Genomic DNA, 8,731 nt, shown 5'->3' with positions numbered 1-8,731 from the left:
ATCTCCCCCATAGCCCTGCCACATTATCAAATGCTTCACTATACTCATTATTTGATCAGTCTGTCTCTCTGGCTGGGTTTTGAGCCCTTTCAAGGAGGGGCTACGTCATTTATCTGAACATCCCTAGATCCTAGTTCGGTATTCAGTATACGCCTAGTGATTTAGCCTACCCGAATTTATTGATCCAGCTATTCAGTAAAATGGGTCTCTGAATTTGATTTCATACTCAAGGGTTTAACTGGAATAAAATTGATTGCTACCAGGTTGATACCACTGATTTATCTCAGAACCCAGGCTTCCCTTAATAGGATTGGTTCACACAATAGGGAGGGCATTTTCAAATCAGGCGGACCCTGATGGAAATCTGCTTTGCTCCCTAACAACTCAGTGCCCCTGGATGATTTCCATGTCTTTGAATCTTGTGGTTTGTAGCTGTAAATTAGGAAGGACAATACACTGAAAGTTTTGCCATGAAGATTCAGTGAATAAAGGATTGGAATCGCTTCCTAGTGTTTGGTACATGAGAGGCACTTAAAACAAGCAAGTCATATCTCCTTGGCTCTCACCTCCCCTCTTTCCAGCTTCTATCCTTTATAAACTGGCCTAAAGGCCATAACCGAGGAGAAATAGGAATCATTAGTGCAGCTCTTCTTTCATTGCTGTAGGCACCACTTACTGAATTCTAGCTGTTGGGCTCTCTGTATACATTATTTCCAATTATTTCAGAGCACAACTGGGTAGGAACCACTTCTGGTTCCTAGGTGAAAAAAAACTGAGATCATTTGCCCCAGTTCGCACAGCTGGGCAGGGACTGGAATTGTAGCCAGGAAGTGGGTTTGCGTGAGCCTGTGAGAGCTGGCTGCTAGGTTTTCAGAAATTCCATGAGCCGATTTTTAAATAGAGCCATTATCTAAAATTAAATTATTCAGGCTTACAATTAATTTGGTTAAACACATTACATTAAAAACAAATGCAAAAATAATGAAAACCCATCACTACATAATTATTTTCTATATGTCACTGTAACTTATGTCAAGAGTCAGCCTCCTGGTTATGTTTGGCCCACCATCTCTTTTTGTAGATGAAGTTTTATTGAAAGACAGCCATGCCCATTTGTGGAGGAAGCTGTTTTGTGCCAGGGGCTTTAGATAAGCAGTGTCAGTCAATTTAACAATCTAACTTTCATCGATCACAATATTGATTAATAGGATAGAGTCAGACCACCTGAGATTTAATTCGTTCCCAGTCCTAACTTGGCAAGTGTGACTTTGGGGATATGATTTAACTGCTCTGCTTCAGTTTTCTACATCTGTACAATGGTCTTTTGTGCCTTGGTTCCTGGGGGGTTAAAGAAAGAACTGCTTACAGAGAGCTTAGAAAAATTTGATGCATTAGCAACAGGACAGTAAATGTTGGTCATTATGGTTTGATTCTCTCCAGGAGACGGTAGGTCAGAGATCATCCCAGACTGGCCAAGAAACTGAACGATCAAACGACTCACCGAGGTACACTAAGTATGGCGGCCTAGATTCAAACCCAAATCTTTCTGATATTTAAGTCTGCGCCATTTCCAATAGGTCGTTTAGGGTCTAAATGACAGAACCCTCATCAGGGACTCAGCCCAGTTATTGGAGACTGGGTTTTTAGTAGAAAAAGAGATTAGGATGAAAAAAATTTACTGGAAGTATATTGTAGAGGCTTTTTGTTTCTTTGTTTTCTGTCATCTCAGAAAAAGGAGCTTGCACTAAATTTGGAATTTGCTAAGGAGCGATCAAAAACTTCTCAGCAGTACAGAGACACGGTTTGCTCTGTCATGGTATGTGTAATCTGCTCCCTAATCAAGCAACAGTTGGTTGTGTTGGGTGACCAATCAAATCACCCATCTGTGAGAAAGTTCCAGCTGCTTTCTGTGTAACCCACCAGGTCCTCCAGCTGAAACTCATTTAACTAGTGCATGTCTCTGTTGGTGGCATCATGGTATACATTGCTTTCCAAGCAAGATCAATCCCTTACAGGCATTTCCTACTCTTTCCTGTCTTTCACGATTACATCCCAATTAATTAAGGAAGTCTTGCCGACTACTACACCCTAAAGCTTTCCCTTCCTTCAGGCCATCTCCTCACACCGAAACTACCCTCATTTCCAGCACCCATGATCTCTCATTATGGCTGGAAGTCTGTATAGCACAGTGGTGACAGCTCTGTCTCTGACCTCACCAGACTGATTGGGGTGGTGCTCTCACTCTGCCAGATACTGGATAGAATGCCTTGGGCAACCTACTTAGACTTGGTGGCTTGTAATATTATTGAGGAATTTAAAAAGATAATACTTTAATGTGCTCAAAACAGTTCCTTGTATACAGGAGGAGCTCAATAAATGCTATTGCTGCTGATACTAATAACTGGGTTGATAACATCTTGCAACCCAGTATTTGTGGATCCAGAGTCTCCTCACTCCAAAGCAGTGTCCACATTAGTACCTGGGTGATATTTCTAAAATACTTGCCTCCTCTCCAGCCCATGCTGCTACCAAACTCCAATTTCTTAATGTCTATACTGATCTTGCCTACACTATTTACGTTAATGTTGCTTAGTGTGCACCTCAGATATTCCTCATTATACAGCTCTGCACATCTCCAGGGATGTCATGCTTTATTTTCTTCCTGCCACTTTATGCTTCAACAAGCATCAAGTACTTAAGATCCCTGGAACATGCACCATTGTGTCTGTCCAAATTCACACATCTTCAGAAGTGTCTCTTACTTAGATTAGAGATCACTGTATTCAGGTCTCCTTTTCCTAACATTCAATCTCACTCTTATGATGATTCTTCTTTGTAGCACTTATATATGATACATTTATTTTTATATTTATTACTGGTCTGTAGACCCTATTCAAAAAAAATACTTAGCAGACACCTTGTCACACTCATCTCTGTATCATTGGCACCTAAAAAAAGGGTGTCTATTCATCTAAAAATAAGTTTGCATGTACCAAGCTCCAGCCAACCTAGTATGTCCTAAGTTGTTGAACAAAAGAATAAAGGACAAATGATGGTTCAAATAAGGGAGTATCTTATACCTTGTGCTTTTCTATGGCCTAATCTCTCTGAAACAAAAGGCTTTTCCCACCTTGTCTTCCCTGAGAACTCTGATTCATGCGTCAAAATCTATCTCAATTACCAACTACACTGTTACACTGAGACAGGAGAAAAATAGGAAAAATGAGGCCGGAGAACAGCAAAGGGAATTAAAAGTTGGATAAAAGCAGAATAAGGAAAAGCAGAGAACAGAAGCAAGGTGAAGGGACTGGTGAACAGGAAGCAAGATAAAAAGCAGAGCTTCAGTACCCAAAACAAAAGTAAGATTAAAAAGGTGAGCAAGGACCCCACGACCAGCAAGATTAGGACCAAACCAGTATGTGGCAGCTCTTCAGAGTTGTGGATGTGCACTAGAGAGAAAAAGTCTCCTTAACATAACCTTGTATGATAATTCCACTCTGAAGGTTCACACCTATTGGCTGCATATCATGCATGTACTTAAAATTATGAGATAGAGGTGACACACAAGTGCACAGGGGCCTAAGTAACTAAGCAACACACCTATCAATGAAAAGGGCAGCTGGCTAGAGATTAGGCAACCTTGGGAAGAGAAGGAAAAAACACATACAAAGACACAAAGTACACTGAACTGACGCTGATCTCATCTCACAGAGGTCAGTTTGCCCTCCTTCTCCAAGAGTGTCATATTGCACTTCATACACTTTTCTTTCTTTGCTATGTGTGTGTCTTGTCCAGTTCTTTGTTCAGGACACCAAGAACCTGGAACTGAGTGGCACCATCTGGTGGCAACAGCACCCTTGATTTTCACTCTAAAGTAAAACTTTCTACTTCTGCTGTTTTTGTGACTTGGACTTACAATGATCACAACATGTACAAGTATTTAAAAAGTTGTCCCACATGTAAGACTCTGGGGGCAGAGCAGAGACGAGACTTTGATGGGACTAGCGTAGACTTGGACATAAGTATTTGTGACTCTTTGTAGAGGCTGCTGGATTGAACTGTGTGCTCCTAGACGGCCTTAGAATGCCTTGCAGATGCCTGATATGACAGGAGGAGAGGCCTGTGTGGCATCTCTTCAATCACAAATTCAGAGCCTCCAGATCACAGGACAGAATTGGCTGCCCACATCTTTCGTCAATCTTGGCCTCAACGATCTGCTATTTTGGGGCAAAGGAATCACAGAGGGCAGATACTAATGGTGGCCTATATTTGCATTTGGTGAAGAAAATTCAGGGAACTTCCATGCAAAATTAGCCCAAATGCCCAGCTCAAGGCAGCCAGCCAATTCTAACTACCAGCCTTCTGTACTCTTCCTTTCCAGGTTTCAGAAAAGTCAAAGGAAGCCTGGAGATTCCTAAAGGATTTTCAGTGCAAAGCAATTTGTGTGCCAGAAATGTCTTTTCTCTCTTCCAGTTAGGACCTTCTTCTTACTATTATTAGATTTTTACATTGTGCATAGATAGAAAGTAGACTAAATAACTGGGGAAGATCAGTTTGGATATATAAACTCCCGCTGACCTAGTGGATAAATGTCAGCAATACAGGCCAGTGAAAAGGAGGGGCTGAGGGGATATGGGGAAAAGAAACTGATTGAAGATGAACTTTTCACATTCAAGGTTAATTCTGACCAGAGATACCAAAAAAATATAAAAGATATTTTTTCACTCCTCAACTCTAGGGACATAGCTTGCATCCAATGTTTCCAAGATTCTTCTAAATCTTTACATCTTTTCTGTGGCTTCTATAGGAATACATAATCCCACCCCCCGCCCCCCTCTCTCTCTCTTTCTCTTTCTCTCTCTCTCTCTCTCTCTCTCTCTCTCTCTCTCTCTCACACACACACACACACACACACACACACACAAACATATACACCCCACTCATCCTATCCCCCATTCTCATCCCAAGTTAATCTCTCTATCCTTGCCATCTCTATAATTGTTGTATATGTTCTTATGACAGAGACTAAAAATGTGGTCACATTAGATATTTTCTTACAAAGAATAAACCACTAGGATATAATCCAAAAAATGCCACTTTTCAGCCTGAGCTGGGATCCCTGCATGCAAGCTGCCACCATCCAGCATCTAGGTAGGAAAAGTTTATCTGACAGGATGTGTCTGAGGATATTTTGCCAAAAGCAGTGAGTATTGGGCCAAAAGCAGCGATTATTGGGAGAACAGAGGGCTCCAATGAAAGACAAGTTCTCACTCAAATACAAAGGTGAAATAAAGGCATTTCATGGAGACAGAATGGAGGAAAAGTCCCATTTTTCTCTGGCTTTCTGTTCCCTGTGAGAATCAAGAGCGAGCACAAAACCATGAAAACAATGGGCCCAGCTGCAGGGGCAATAAGGCAATTTATTAGGGAGATGACATTTTTAATGAGAAACACTTGCTAGAGGAGAACAAAAGGCCTTGTTTGGTCAGAAAGATGCTCTTGAATCTCTTCTGAAGTGCATGAAAAAGTAATTTCATTTACGCATCATACCCTGAGCGGTGGAATTTCCTCAGGCTCCAGATGTTGTCCAGCGCAGATGCTGAACAAATGGAACAAATGTCCTAAGAGGTTTTTTTTTTATAAGCGACTCAAGGGAATTTTATGAGCTTTGTGGCCAAAAAAATCATTAGCAAATAATGAGCTTAAGAAAGAAAGGCTGAGGTTAGCAATATGTTGCTGGACATACAAAACTATTCATAATCATCTGCAATCGAAGAGAGGAATCAGTTTTCAACTTAGAAAAATAGAAATCAGTGGGTGTAGCTGCTGTGTTTTGGACTTCCTTGCTGGCCTTCTGAAAGTGATTTGGTAAATACTGTTTTGGCTGTGTTCCAAAAATAATTTAAAGCAATATATTTATAGTTTGAGATTTGAAAATCTAAAACACAAAGATTATTACCTTATAGTAGTAATTCAAATGCTTCCAGAGAAGGGGCAACACCATTATTTTGGCTTGAATTTCCCTTTGAGGATCCTCAGTTCTTCACCAGCTAACACACAAGGTGAGGCAGAGTGTCCCAGTAGCTTTAATAGGAGAGCCTAATCAGGGTCTCTCTCTGTGCTAACTGCAAGGGCTGCAGTGCTCTCTGGGGAAGCCATCAGGATACCTGTATGGCCTTTCTTCAGCCCAATTCATTCTCTGCAGCTCTGACAGAGGCCAGTATGTATGAATGGTTTTGGAAGATCATGGTGTCACACAGGGTGTTTTAGGTCAGGGTCTAAGAACCAACTGTGTTTGAAAATTCAGGACAAAAGAAGACTCTGATTTAAGTGTCAAGATCTATGCATAGGACTCAAGTCATGAGTGCAAGGTCACCTGGGAGGGCTCATGTTAGGAGAGTAAATAAAGATACAGGTGCACAGGCTGGTGCAGCCATGGGCGAGGAGACAGAAGGAACCAAAAGAGAGTCACTACTATCCAAGCGTTAAAAGGGCCAGGTGTTCTTTAAATGTCTCACCAACCCCATGCATAACAGGACTTTAAGCTCCCTGACATCACCTGCATCACTCTCAGTGTCATCAGCATCACAACAAATACGCATTAGTCATTATCTATAGCTATGTCTAACCCTTACCATGCATTAGTCATTATCAATAACTATGCATAACCCTTATCATCACAAATCTGCAAAGCAAATACTATTGTCCAACTCCATATTTTAGGGATGAGACACAGAAGCCTAGAAAGGTTAAGTAAATTGTTCCAGGTTACACAGCCAGTTAGTGGTAGAAAAAGTGCCCATGGCACCATCACCAACCCTCCTGGTCCTTAGTACTTGATAATGTGCTCATGCATCAATTCCTGGACCACACTTGTAGCATCTGGGCTCAGCAAGGGGGAGATCTGTGAACTAGGAGGAGTGGCTGTACAGGCCAGTGTTTAGAGATCTGGCTAGGGTGTTGCACCATAGAACAGCTCTGTCCAGCTCTGGGAAGAGGTTTTTAAATAAACCTCTTCAAAGCAGTAAATTATCTTCCATCTCTTAAGCAGATGGGTGATAAACAAAGTCAGTGAAGTAATGTCCATATGTGTATTAATCTAGCAGTTGAAACGTGTGTGGAGATCTTTAATCTGTCAATAACATTGAGTGGGAATACTGTAAACTAAGGTTTACATCGGGACGACCTTCACTCTTGTCTGTTTGCTGACACTGTCTACCTGGCATTGACTCAATGCAGAAGATGACATCTTGATCAAGATGGTCAATAACAATGCAGAAGATGACATCTTGATCAAGACCAATTAACACATTCCTTACAGCTGTTTATTGCTAGCTGCAGTGAAGACAGCATCTGAGGAGGCAGCTGGCAGCCACTGCCTTTTCCAAGCAAAAAGCAGTTCTCTAAGTGCAGAAATCAGGTTGGCCTTAAGCCAACAAGGGTGATAGTGCTTTCAAGAACAGAGGATAATCAAGGGTTTTTGTTTTGTTTTGTTTTGTTTTTTTCTTTAACCCTACGACGACTGAATTCAGATCAGTATGTTTGAATAGAATAAACTGGCCAAAAAATAAAATGCCGTTGGTCTCCATGTACCTAGGGCTGGTGAATGGGCAAAGGGAGTGACTTTTGTAGAACCAAAACCCAGAGAGAGCATTTAGAACTGGAAGAATGAATTGCAACTCTAATGGCTACTGGCTATTGAAAGCCTTCAATACATAAACTGCAGTGCCATCCATGCTGTGCATTTTCTCTTTCATTCTTTTTCTAACAGTCCTACCAAACAGTGACTGTTGGTTTTCCTTTGAACATGTTAGGAAATTGAGGCTCAGAAAAGATGATTTGTTCAAGGTTACACAGCTGGCTAGAAATGGATTTGGAGTCACAGTGGGTCTCCCTGAAGTGAAAGCTGGCACTGGCAACCACTTTTTTTTTTAATTTATAATTTTTTTGTTGTGTATGTATGTGTGTGTGTTTATTGTCATTGTTGTTGGGACAGTCTCCCCATGTCGCCCAGGCTGATCTTGAACTACTGGACTCAAGTGATCCTCCTACCTCAGCCTCCCAGAATGCTGGGACTACAGGCATAAGCCACCACATATGGCCTCATGACCACTTTAAACAAAGTTAAGACCCTTTATATTTTTCTATAATTAACCAACATGACCAGTAACTTCCTAAGGAGAAGAGGCTAGGTAAATTAGTTTTGGGATGAAGAGAGAGAGGTTTTGAGAAGGTGTTAAGTTTGTGATAAAATAACACAAAAGCACTAAAAATAGCTCACATGAAAAAATGGGGTGAAATCAGTGCTAGTTTATAATACTGAAGGATGGGAAGCAACTTTGTTTCTCAGAAGGGGCTGTATTCATGTGCAGGAAGCCAGCAGCAGCTTTCTTCATCCTTCTTCCCTTCTGACCTGGTTTCATCCATGCTTGCCCCACTTTACTCCCTTTCCAGACCACTTTTTCCTCCTGACTGACCAACTTCTCCACAGTGTACCAGTTCTCAGTTCAAACAACCAGTCCAGATTGATGAAAACAACAGCTTTACAATTAGAATCTTCCAAAAGGAACTTTGATCAGCATCCTTTGAGTTAGGAGCCTATTAAATCCTGCTGTTCCTCCCCAACTTCATCTGGTGCCTGGGCTCACCAACCTGGTGGCCAAGGCCCTGCCTTCTGAGATGTACCAGAGAGCAGCCATCACTCACATGTGTGGAGCCTTTCCTATGATTT

The sequence above is a fragment of the Saimiri boliviensis genome, chromosome 5 (genome assembly GCF_048565385.1).
Source record: "Saimiri boliviensis isolate mSaiBol1 chromosome 5, mSaiBol1.pri, whole genome shotgun sequence".
Lineage (NCBI taxonomy): Eukaryota > Metazoa > Chordata > Mammalia > Primates > Cebidae > Saimiri > Saimiri boliviensis.
Note: the sequence above shows the minus strand (reverse complement) of the source record.